The sequence below is a fragment of the Elgaria multicarinata genome, chromosome 7, assembly GCF_023053635.1.
Source record: "Elgaria multicarinata webbii isolate HBS135686 ecotype San Diego chromosome 7, rElgMul1.1.pri, whole genome shotgun sequence".
Classification (NCBI taxonomy): domain Eukaryota; kingdom Metazoa; phylum Chordata; class Lepidosauria; order Squamata; family Anguidae; genus Elgaria; species Elgaria multicarinata.
The window spans coordinates 52,344,858-52,357,405 of NC_086177.1; the positions used below are offsets into that span (position 1 = coordinate 52,344,858).

A 12,548-nucleotide genomic window follows, 5' to 3' on the forward strand; every position below is an offset into this window, starting at 1 on the left:
ATGCACAGGGGATCCCAGGGTCAGGCCGGGCTAAACCCTCCCTTGACCTGGGATAACCGGATCCACTTGTGGCCCATTTTTTCCGCACCCCCAGGCTCAGCCTGGGGCTGCGGAAAGTCTAGCTGGTTCCATGGCTTTTCCCGGCTGCTCGCTTACTTGTGAGTAGCTGGGAGAAGCCGCGCACTGAGCACAGAGCTCCATAGGAGCGCTGTGCCCATTGGGCCGGGGGCAAGGGAATTGCGGGGAGGGAGTGATGGGGGCCAGGGGGGGAAAAGCAGACCCAGCAGGAGAGATGGGGGGGAGAGCGGAGCCAGGGGGGGAGATTGTGGCTGGGGTGGTGCTGGAGGGGGCATCGGACATGGCGAGTGGGGACGGCGAGCAGACAGGCGAGCGAGAGGGTGAGCGAGCGAGTGGGGGGCGAGCAAGCGGGCGAGTGGAGGGCAAGCGGGGGGCATCAGACATTGTGGGGGGGAATCGGGGGCAGGGGGAGCAGGGAACCCTTTAAAAAAAAAAAGACCTACCTTTTCGTTGGTGTGCTCCTGTGCACATGGCCCCTTTAACTTTTTTAAAAATATGGAGGATCCGATGGGGCTTTCCTTTCCCCGTTGCGTCTGACGTCTGGATAGGCACGACGGCCCATGCTAATTGTAGAACAGGCTCGCCGTGCCTGAAGGCCGGATTCAAAGGTAGGTCTAGCAAGGCCCGGAGACTGTCTGTATTCTTCAGCTGGACCCTGCAATGTACAAGAGCTGCTTATGTGACTGTGAGCATTAATGTTCCAGTTGCTGGAGCCTCTTCAGTTCTGTTTTTTTAAAGACTTCAGTGGCCTTAGGGTCATTATCGGGATTGTGCTAACATGGAAAGATCTTCTTTCTCAGAAAGAAGCAGAGACTTCTTCTTTTTATGGCCCTGATTGTCTGTGTTTATTTCCACCACTTACCCCAGTAAACAAACCGGCTCTCACACTGCGTGGGGGATAAAATCTTGCTTCCCACAGTGGCTGAGCATCATCGAACATGAATTCTCACCCATCCTTTCCTGTGTGGTGTGTGAGTTACTGCCATCTACACTGTAGTTCTTGTGCAAAGAGACAAGAGAGTACACACTGAGTGACCATTTTGAAGTTGAATGTGTTACATAGTTCTGGTTGGTAAATGGTTATTTTTAAGAACAGACTGAGCTTTGATGGCTGCCATGGGTTTTAGTCTCAGGAAAAGACAGAAGATCTAAGGGATGCCTTTTTAATTTTTCTCATCCTAGAACAATACAGGATGTCATCTTGGCCTAAGTAGATACATATGTCTTAAACCCAACAGATTTTTCACTGAATACAAAATGTTACGATTTATACAGATGCATATTTTATACTCAAGAATATTAATATGCTTAAATCTCCTCAGAAGCTAACAGGAACCCTGCTATTTCCTCAAGATCAAAAGGAATTAACTTCCTTTAACTTACAGACCTTTTCCAATGCAAGTGGTATTTTTGTTTTAATTTTAAATGGAATCAAAAGGTTATTGAGCTTTGTAAATTTTCCACACACTGTTTTTCAAGAACACCAAAAGCATAGCAAGCCCCTGATATCCCCCCCAATGTATCAGATTGCCTCTTCATTTTTAATTTTGTAAATGCTCACTTGACATATTAAGAGAAATTGAGTATTTCTTAGACTGAATTATGGCTGGCGCTATGAAATAAACTTGCCTAACTGTCAGAAGCTTAACCTATGTGTGTACTATATGGGTTATTAAAATGTATTTTATTCATGATACAACAAAGTACCTCATACACTTGCTATCTTCAACAAGGTGTCTGTGGGCACCATTTTACCCACAGGCACCTCTGTTGACACTTACCAGGGTCCTTGCCCCTTCAGATTTTTATTATATTTCTTACGGGGACAATCTTATGTCTCCTAGACAGCATCTGGGGGACATGGGATTTCTCAGTTTTCTGGTTCCAGGCTCAAAGACAGCAGTCAGAGCTCAGAATCAGGAAACGGCACTCCCCCACACTTGCAGCCAGTTTGAAGTGAACCATGGTGGCTGCCTCTCCATGCTCAGTAAACAGAGCATGGGGAGGGCAAAAAGGGACCATTCCTGAGGTGGGGAGGAAGAAGACCATGGAAACTGCTTTAGACAGCTTCCTATGTGATGCACAACCTCCCCCCTCTCACTCTGAAACTCCCCAAGTAGATGCTCAAAATCAAGCATCTAGCAACAACTGCAAAGCAGACATTGCACGAAGATATTATTTGGCATGCTGCAAAGTGAAATGTTGCCTTCCACCACCATCTTGATTTGGTTTCAAAAGCTCAGGCTCCATCTCTGCCTTGTACATAGGTTCTTGAGCAAGTAACTTTTCTTTTAGTCTCACCAGTTTGCCTTCTGAGAAATGAGTGTTTCGTGGTTGGCGATGCCCACCATGGCAGCCATTTTATGAATAGGCCAGCCCCTTCCCTTGGGAGCCATTTTGCGAGAGCACCCAAAACACTCCTTCAAAACTCCAGATGTGCCCACTAACCCAAAAAGGTCCCATTTCAGTTGATTATCCTGATCACACAAATATATTTTCCACAGTGTTTCTTCAAGCCCCAATCTAGCACCAATAGCATGATCTCCTTCCTCTACCTAATGAATGGATGAGAGGAGGCAGCAGCCTTACCACTGTTTGTACTGGGATTGTTGTTGTTGTTGTTGTTTTAAAAATGTTGTGTATACTTACAACAACCAAATAAATACATCCGGAAACATGGATACAGTGAGGGAAGGAGAGAGTTATGGTCGAGCAAAAGAGAAATGCTCCACACCAGAGTTGTGGTACTATGTTTGTACTGCAGGAAACCACTCAGGCACTGAGAAATATCTCAAAAATCTTTGAGACACTTTGGCAGCCATGATTTGCTCTCCACAATCCAGCTGATCTCTTGCTATGGTGAAGGACTATTATAGTAATAATGGATAAGAAGATTTGCATTTTCCCATTTACAAGCTGTCATTGGTGTTGGGAAATCGCTACATCCCACAAAGACAAAGCAAGGGCCTGTCTACACACAGTCGTCGGGGCGCCCTGAAGGCGCTTCAGGGTGCCCTGAAACTCCTAGTGTAGACACCTTTTCAGAAGAGGCGGAGGAAGAGGCGGCAGCGGCGAAAAGTTCCCAGGGCTTGGCGGCTTCGCTGGTGAGTCCTTGCCGCCGAGCCCAACTCCCCGCCAGCCTCCTGCTGCCGGCGAAAGAGCCACCCGGGTTGGAGAGCTCAGCGGAAGAGCCCGCCTTCTTCCGCCGAGCTCTCCAACCCGAGTGGCTCTTTCGCCGGCAGCAGGAGGCCAGCGGGGAGTTGGGCTCGGCGGCAAGGACTCACCAGCGAAGCCACTGAGCCCTGGGAACTTTTCGCCGCTGCCGCCGCCTCTTCCTCTGTCTCTTCTGAACAGGTAGCTACACTAGGAGTTTCGGGGCACCCTGAAGCGCTTTCAGGGCGCCCCGACGACTGTGTGTAGACAGGCCCCATGTGTTGTGTGTCCATTTTTTGTCCATTTTTTGCTCAGAACACTGATCTGCAGAGTCAACTTTCCTAAAGATTCCATTACTACTTTTGTCATCCACCTAGGTGCTACAAACACCTTTCACCACTGCTTCCGCCATTACAGGGCCCCTAAGCAATCTTCAGCCACCTTTCACTCTGGCAGCATATATAAGGTTCATATAGCCCTTTCCCCCCCCCCCCAGCATTCCCCACAGTATCTACTCAATCTCAAATTCATGACTGTAAACAATAACAGCTGCTGCCTATTGCTAATGTTAAAAGGTTCTGTAAATTCTTAACTGTGCCTAAAACACTAGTGCTGGCTTGCAGGTATATTTCCCCACCAAAACCATTGCATGAGGCTTCCTTTCATTGATAATTTGCCTTTGTTTTCTTTGCTTGATTCTAAACCTCATTTTCTGGATCTTCCCATACCCTCAGGCCTCTTCTGTTTCTGTGTTTAGAACTTACAGCTCCTACCCACCCACACCCACCCCTATCTGGGATTCCAAGACTGCTCCAGATTTCCCTATCAATTTTCTTCAGATGTTTAACAAATCAGCAACAGGCTTACTGTACCATCCAGCTCTACCCACAATCAGTGCAAGGAATCTTTCATATGGCCAACCTCCAAGGTGTATAGATTGGCAAAGCTACACTGCATGAGGCCAAGATGTATGCCAGCCCTGCAATATGAACCGAGGTGGTATACACCTCTAAACCTTCAGCCAAGCAAAGCCATCACCATCATCATTCATTGGAGATAATGCTTGGGAAATCAATCATGGCCCCTTTAAACATTGAAAACTTCCTGAAAGAAGGAGCTAGAAACCCTGACCTACCTACAAGCAGTATTTAAGCCATCTGTTCAGACCTTTGCTGGAGCAACATTTTTGTTTGCCTCTGGTAGGTGCCCATATTCAGCCTGAATTTCCTAGGTCCATTCAGAGCTGTCCATTATCCTGTCTCCTTGTCCAAAATCTCCCCTGCCGACTCTGGGCATGTCTAAACCAGCCCTGTATCCCGGGATCATTCCTGTGCATCCAAATGCCACACAGGGGATCCTGGGAGCAGGCACGGACAATCCTTCCATTTTCCTGGGATAACCCTTAGGTGTAGAAAGGGCCTCCACCTCGCACTGGATAGGATGGGAGTTAAGAATGAGGTGAGTTTGGTTAGCATCTTCTCTCACAGATGTGTTATCCAAACAGCATAGTTTTTATATAAAGCCAGCAAGACTTCTAATAACTCCTCAGGTCATCTGATTTCTTCTGAGCTGACTGGCTGCAGTTTCACTTTCTGCCATTGTAACAGGGACAGGCTGAGACCAGGCAGTTCCTAAACTTATAAGTGGTCCCAGAAGTGCAAGAGAAGGTCTCCTAGACCTTGCTGCCAGGTTCCTTGGTTTGCTGCCAGGTTCCTTCCTACACGCACATTAGAACTTCTAAGTCAGGCCTGCTTTATACAAAAAAATGGTTACCGTACAGAGGGTGCTTGAAATTTGCATCTTCATTGTAGCAGTTCCTCACAGCAAGCTATCTGTGTGCTCATCAGGAAGACTGGATACACAGTCATGGTTGTTGTTTTTCCTACTCCACTGCAAAAACATTTCTGGTGCCCGTCTGCACTTGTGTGTGGGAGGAAAACAGCAGGTGATGGAGAGAGTCAGTCTGCACAGCGCACCGGTGCACACAGAGAAATCTGTCAAGGCAATCTCAAGAGGCCTTTATGTGGTGACTATTTCATGAGAAGTGGGCCTAAGTGGTCTTAGGATGACAGCAAGAAGGTCAGTCAATATTTTATACAAACACCACAGGAATTCTTTTCCAGCAGGCATTTTTAGGTGCTGCCATTTGAAGTGGGCTTTTAGAAATGCTGGGTGAGGGTGGGGGTTCAAACTGCAGTTATTGAAGCTTTCCTAACATTTGGCCTTTTTAAAATTGTGTATGGGGTGCTTGTGTTTTAATTATTAGTTAGCCGTTACAGATATATGGCAGGTTAAAAATGTTGAAACTAAATAAAAAAAAGAGTAACTCCCACCAAAGCTGTGAAGTTTAGATGCACTCAACACAGGGTTCAGCATCAACATTCTGAGAGACTCTATAGACCTTTGAATATGCCCACTGGTGGTGCTGAAGTGTGTCTCGCTGAGATGACAGCAAGCCCTCCTAAGTGTCACTCATGGTTCAGAGCAGGATTGGGCAACTCAGACCCAGGGGCCAAATCCAGCCATCCTGGGTTTCCAATAGGGCCTTTCAGGGTTCTGCAGATCACCACATCCCTTCCCCAGGTTCCATCCCCTACCCCCTCAACCATCAATTGTTTGGTGGTTTCCAGCTTTTGTGCAATTTTTCCCCATTCCAAAAGATTGAAATGCTTAGTAATGGGCAGTACAAAGTTTTAAACTACAATATGCTGAGAAGGAGGGGGGGTTTGGCCCTGCCCCCACCTACCAGTGGAAACTACCCCTGAGTTTCTCCAGAATTGAGTTCAGCCCTCAGGCTGAATAGGCTTTTCTACATGAGGCTTTTAACCTGCCACTTTACCAAGGCTTCTACTTCCAGATTCATTGTGGAACCAAGATTGGCTCCTGTGTCCTCCACCCCCCGAAGGTTTTCTTTCTCTACCTTTCTATATGTTCCACACTAGGTGGCAGTGTGGCATAGCGTAATTGCACAAATACACCAGGATTTCATGTTGCCATTCACGGATATACCAGTCATTCTGTGTTATAAACGTGTGTCCCCCCCCCAAAAAAAAAATGGTTTCAAAGAACAGGAGAGGCCCTGTAAGATTATGACATCATGTAAAACACCTACAAACTACTGTGACTGAGGAATTACAAGGGCACAATAAATGTTTCATGTAGAAAGGATCTCCATAAAAAGGCTGATTTTCAGCAGCATCTCCTCAAGATAATAATATATGTACTAGCCCTTAGAGACAGTGCACATATGGATATGCATCACACAAAACCCGGAATTGTTGGTATACTTGATCCTAAGCATTAATGCCATGGCGGAGCAAGTTTCAGGATAGAACATAATGTTGTTCCATTAGGCAGCCGATAAGGGAAGCATGACGTTCCCAACCTCCATTCCCATTCCCATTCATTCTGTCCCCTTGTGGACCTGAAGAGGTTTTGAGAGCAATCTATTACAGACATTTAAGACTATATTGAACAACACAGAGGCTTGTTAAGAAGTGGCTAGCTAGTTGCGCTAGATGCTGATGATGTAATGCAGAACATGCCTCTTTGAGGCATATAATGTGGGCATGTTCTCTAGTGACCTCTTTTTGGTTGGAAGTCATTCCTCATGTTCTTGAAAAAATCTGTGATAATTGAGAATGTTCATGTGCTTTTAAAGTATATCCCTGTGGTGTATGGACAGCAAAAGTGGACACTGAGGCCAGATCTACACCAAGCAGGATATAACACTTTGAAAGCATTTTGAAAACGGTATATGGAATGTATCATGGCCCCAATAGTTATCAATACCATTAAAAACTGTTATAAAGCAGTAGTGTAGATTCTGCCTGAGAGCCCTTACAGTTGCAAAGGAACTCATACTTCAAGCTTGGAAGGATAAATACGCACCACCTATCATTCAATAATGTGAAGATCTTACTGCTCTTGCTACATTTGGGGCATCTCTACATGAGTGAATTATTGCACACTCATGATTTGTCACTCATGGAAGTTTGTGGGTCCTTTTCATGATGTCGTCAATCTCCAACGCCTCTCCCACTGTTTTCAAGTGGGAATTCACCATTTTATAAAATCCCCAAAATGCTGTAATAAATTGAAATCGCACAATAAAACAGTGCCATCTGCTGGCAGTATAAGTGAAACATGTGGGAAGGAACCAGCAAAAACGGGATTGGGGAGTGTGTGTATTGTGCCAATCATTAAACCCACAAAGACTCTGGAAGATAAAGCCTCGTAAGGCTGCGGGGGTTTTGCTAAATGTGGAAAAGCCATTGAACATCCATCAGTTTCTTTCCTATATTTCTATAGCCATCAGTTTCGTATGGATGCTTAATTAGATATATGGACTGCTTATATTAATGTATACATTTGAAATTGAAGTGTTAAATCCTTCCCCCTCCCATGCACTTCTTTTCTTTAATAATGGTGTTGCAAATGATTATTGTGTATGGCTATGTTTTATGCCATGTTCTTCCTTCCTTCCTTTTTCTTTTTCTTTCATGGCTTCCCCCTTTCTTTCTTTCTTTCTTTCTTTTGGTTAAAGTTATATTTCTTTAAAAACAAATTAAGAAGTAAAAGCAGGGTTTGGGAAATGGATCTTCTGCAGGGAAACTCTAGGACTAGTTATGTTTACGGGGAAACTATGAGGTTTGAATGTGGGAGTATGAATCTCAAAGAAGCCGAAAACACCAGAAAGAGGGTCACTTGGAATGTACACCTGCTGTAAGACATTGCACAAATAGAACACAAACTTATTGTTCACAATGTGATTCAAATATTCCAGTTTAAGTGGACAGAAACTATGCAAAGCCAATCAGGTCAGGGTTCTAATCCCAACTGAACTACTGATACATTGTATGGTTTCAGGCTACATACTTGACGTTCTTGGGCCTTAGTCAACACAGCTGGAAAACCGAGTATGAAGCAAGAAAGCCAGATGCGCCATCTGAACCACTGTGGACTGAAAAACAAAGCAGAAGAAACACGTGCTTTCTTTAAAGCTGTAGCTTTAGTCAATAAAAGTGTGCTGAGCTGGGAATGCAAAACTAATCTCTCGCAGAATATAAATCATAAATTATGATTATAAAGGGAACATAAAGAAAACACATGAATTAGAGAGCAGTGTGGAGAACAAAGTGGATTTGTTCAGCACTCAGGCTTAGAGTCTGTAAATGTTTGTGCTTGCAGGTAGAAACTCTCCTCTCCTTGAAGTCTCGCTGAATGGCACAGTTTAGTCATCGCCATACAGTTCTGCAGAATCAAGACCAGAGACTCTGATCTGGTGGCACGAACAGGTAGGAATGATGGCACAGTGCCAAAATATTTCAACCACTAAGCTGAGGCAACTGGAATATCATAGCGGGAGTTCAGGTAAGCTGCTTTCATCGCTTCTGTGATTTAAAGCCTCTTAGGTAGAGTGAGTTCATTTGATCCCCACAGGGCACATGGGCTGTAGCTTCCGCTTGAATGGTCGTCATCATCCCCCTTCCACATGTCTGTAGAGATGACAGGTGGATGTCAAGTCCAGTGAAGACAGAGGGAAGCTGTCCTTGTGCACTGCACCATCAGGGCAGGTGTACCTGGCTTTTTCAGGAGCACCCTCTCACTTTGAGTTGCTTTCCTGAAGTCCGATTGAGAGAGAGAGAGAGAAATGTATCTTCTGAAATTATTCTGTCTCCTCTACTGTTCAGTCCCTAGCATTTCCAGGTAGAATTGGGAAAGTTCCTGTCTCAAACCTTGGAGAGACACTGTCAGTCAGTGCACTAAAGTGAGCTAAACAGACCAGTAGTCTGACTGGGTGTAAGGCAACTACCTATATTCCTATTACGGGACTTGCAAGCATTCTGACCACTTCCCATAGTGGTGGTTCTGTGGGTTAACTTGGCAAGGTGGTGTCTCCTTGGGCCACCATACCAAGGCAAGCCCGCCTCCTACACAGACCACTGACATGGCAGCAGGTAAGCTGAGTGCATAGGTGGCCATGCGGTACCTCATTTCCATAATTTATATGAATTATTGCATCTTGACGTCCCTTTAAAATAATCTATGTGGTTGAAGAACAACCTAACTTTTATTTCTTTATTTATGTAAGGAATTTTTAGCCCAGTCGTCAGTCAAAAAGACTCCTGGAATGGCTTATTAAAGCTTATAGAAACAGACAGGCATTCTGATTAGTGCCTTATCCAAGAGCGGACGCCATGGAGTCCAATCCACACATGTCTTCTTCAGGCTCAGTTCACACAGAGGAAAAATGCAGAGGGGTGGACAGAAACAACAAGAAATTCAGAAGGTGTCCCCCAAATATGGTAAAGTTTCTAAGTAAATTCACCTTCAGAGGGCAACCAACATACATTTGAAAATACACTGGGAGGAAAATAGGACGTGAGCAAAGGGGCTAAGCGTCACCTCCATCCCTTGGCGCTTTGAATTCCCATTCTTGAAACATCTCCGCCTTTAAGAGAGGGAAAAAAGGTGTCAAGCTATGAAGGAGTTCAAGTGTAACATATCATTTGTCTCTCCTGTTTGCTGAAGTTTGGTGGCAGTTTCAGTGCTATTTCCTTTCATTCAAAGTTTAAACTTTTGGTTTGGAGTTTCCTTTAAGAACAATAGATTTGAGGGCTGTTTTGGAGCCAAACTGATAATGCCAAAGAACCAAGTCTTTGATGTCTTACACATAGCCACCATTTCTCAACATCCCTTCCTCTTTTCCTCTGCCAAGGGTTTGCTAGATTGGAGATTGCTAACTAAATGTCATGATGCCTCTGAGGAGCCTGATGGGATGGATGCATTAAGCAATACAGGCACGTACACACACGTACACACACACACGGGCTCACTAGTTCATAAGAAGAAAAACGTAAAAATATTTTCACAGAAAGAGTAATTCCATTAGAGCAGCCTTCCCCAGCCTCGTGCCCTCCAGATTTGTTCCACTGCAACATCCAGCGTGCTGCAGCCAGCATGAGGCATGCTGGGAGTTATACCGTATTTCTTCGATTGTAAGATGCCATCGATTGTAAGACAAACAGCACACACATCTGTAGGACACCAAGTAAGGGGAGGCTGCGTTATTTATTTATTTATTTTATTTTATGCATTTCTATACTGCCAATAGCCAAAGTTCTCTTAGGGCATAGTATTCAATTGTGTGTGCTTTTAAGAAATACCACATATACTAGACATATATTAAAATAATCACATGTAACTGAACAAGCACCATCAATAGTTCAAAATATATATCTTCAGTTATCATAGAGACCAAAATATTATCCTGTGTGGATGTCACATTCTTTGTCCACATGTTTTCTTTTCTCTCAACAGCAGCTTGGGGGCAGTTTTGGAATTATCCTTTCTTATCTGAGTCAGCAAATGATCTTAAGAAGAGTTCATACACCTATGATTCTGGATTGAGAAGTAATTAAAAATGTGTCCCAGCTCATAACCAATGTCCAATCATTTCCCTTGGTATAACAATTCCCTCCAAAATTCAAAGAACATCCAATAACAATAATGCATTGCTACAACATATATTCCTAGTGAAGGAACTATTCCTTGTTAAATAATAGATTTTTTTTTAAAAAAAAAAAAGTAAAATGCCCAAACCATTATTTTTCCTCCACTAAAAATATTGGGTTGGATTCAGACTGAAGCCAGTAGGGGATCTACACTACTGCTTTAAAGCACTTTGAAAACTTTTTGAAAACGGTATATGCAGTGTGTCCTGGGCCCCAACAGTTGTCAAAATTGTTATAAACTGCTTTAAAGCAGTAGTGTAGATCCTGCCCTTATCTACATCAAGCAGGATATAACACTTTGAAAAAGGTTTGAAAACTGTATATGGAGTAGGGGTGTGCACGGACCCCCCACTCCGCCCCGCGGGCCGCTCCGAAAATTTCGGATCTGCCCGCTCCGCGCCGCTCCACCCATACTCCGCTCCTCTTCGCCGCAGAGCTCCAGCTCCGAATCGGAGCTCCGCAGTGGAGGGGAGTGGTGCCAGGTAAGGCCGGAGAGGAGGGCGGGGGGGGTTACCGGGCCCTGCCGCCGTCGCCGCCCGTGCGGCGACGGTGGCACGGCCCGGTAAGGGACCAAGGGGGAGGGGGGCCTTACCTGCCTCCGTCCGCGGTCCGTTGGCTTCTTCAATTGAGCCTGCGGTTCAACCAGGAAGTCTGGGCCGCAAGTTGGCGGCAGCGACAGCGGCAGGACCCGGTAAACCCCACTTACCTTTCCGGCGGAGCTCTGGATCGAGGCGAAGGATCCGCCTTCACCTCGATCCTCTTCACCACGCTCTGCCGGCCCCCCAATCGTCTTCGCTTCCGCCTTAAGGGGAGGCGAAGCACCCCGCTCCGCTTCTAATTCGCCAGTCCAATTAGAAGCGGAGCACATCCCTAATATGGAGGGCTCATCTACACCAAGCCAGATATTCCACTATGAAAGCAGTATATAAAAGGCAGGAGCCACACCAAGCAGCATACAGTGGTATGAAAGTGGTATATGTCAAAGGGCCCCAATAGTGGTCAGTGCACTTCAATACCACTATAAAGCAGTAGTGTGGCTCCTGCCTTTTATATACCACTTTCCTAGTGGAATATCCCACTTGGTGTAGATAAGCCTGGAGTGTGTTCTGGGCCCCAACAGTTGTCACTACTTTTATAAACTGTTTTAAAGCAGTACTGTAGATCCTGCCATAGTCATGTTAGAGTAGCCCCATTGACTAATTTGTCCGATTGATTTCATTGAGTCTATACAAAGCATGATTGAGCATGCATCCAACCTGGTGGCACTATTTTTTTATTATCTCTTTGACCTACACTGATATATATCAGTTTCATACATTCAACCCTTCATGCATATAGGAGAGAGTAAGACCATGTCTGCTCTTCGACACTGGCCTGAGCTCTTTTGGGGTGTGAAAGAACCTAGACATGTGCAGCCTCTGCAATCTTAGAATTAGTTCGCATGACACAGGCTTAATTTACCTACAGGAGGCTCTTGCATTTTGCCAGATGCTCTCAGGTTGAATTGCACTCATGGGTGCCTGGATTACTGTGGTTTGCTGTGTTGTACAAACCCAGGCTGCAGGGGTTATTTGATGGTTAGACAGCTTTCAAATAACCCTAAAACAAACCATGTAATAATCAAGTAATAATTTATGTTGTCAAAGAAACATTTAACTTATTTATTTAAAGCCTAAAAGGCTCCTGGGTTAACAGATTTTATTACAATTTCTAGAAACAGACAGGAATTCAGATTAGCGTCTCATCCAAGATCAGACAACATAGATTAAAATACACACATTTTCTTCAGCTTCAATTTAT

The 12,548-nt window shown here is 44.9% G+C and overlaps 1 protein-coding gene across 1 annotated transcript in view; it reads left to right on the plus strand.

Moving 5' to 3' along the window:
• Nucleotides 1-8,511: 8,511 nt before the first annotated feature.
• Nucleotides 8,512-12,548, plus strand: part of APCDD1 (APC down-regulated 1) — a 73,654-nt gene continuing 69,617 nt past the window's right edge. Inside the window, exon 1 of the mRNA XM_063129814.1 lies at nucleotides 8,512-8,528. The gene's annotated coding sequence lies outside the window, so the exon portion shown is untranslated. The remainder of the gene's footprint in view (nucleotides 8,529-12,548) is intronic.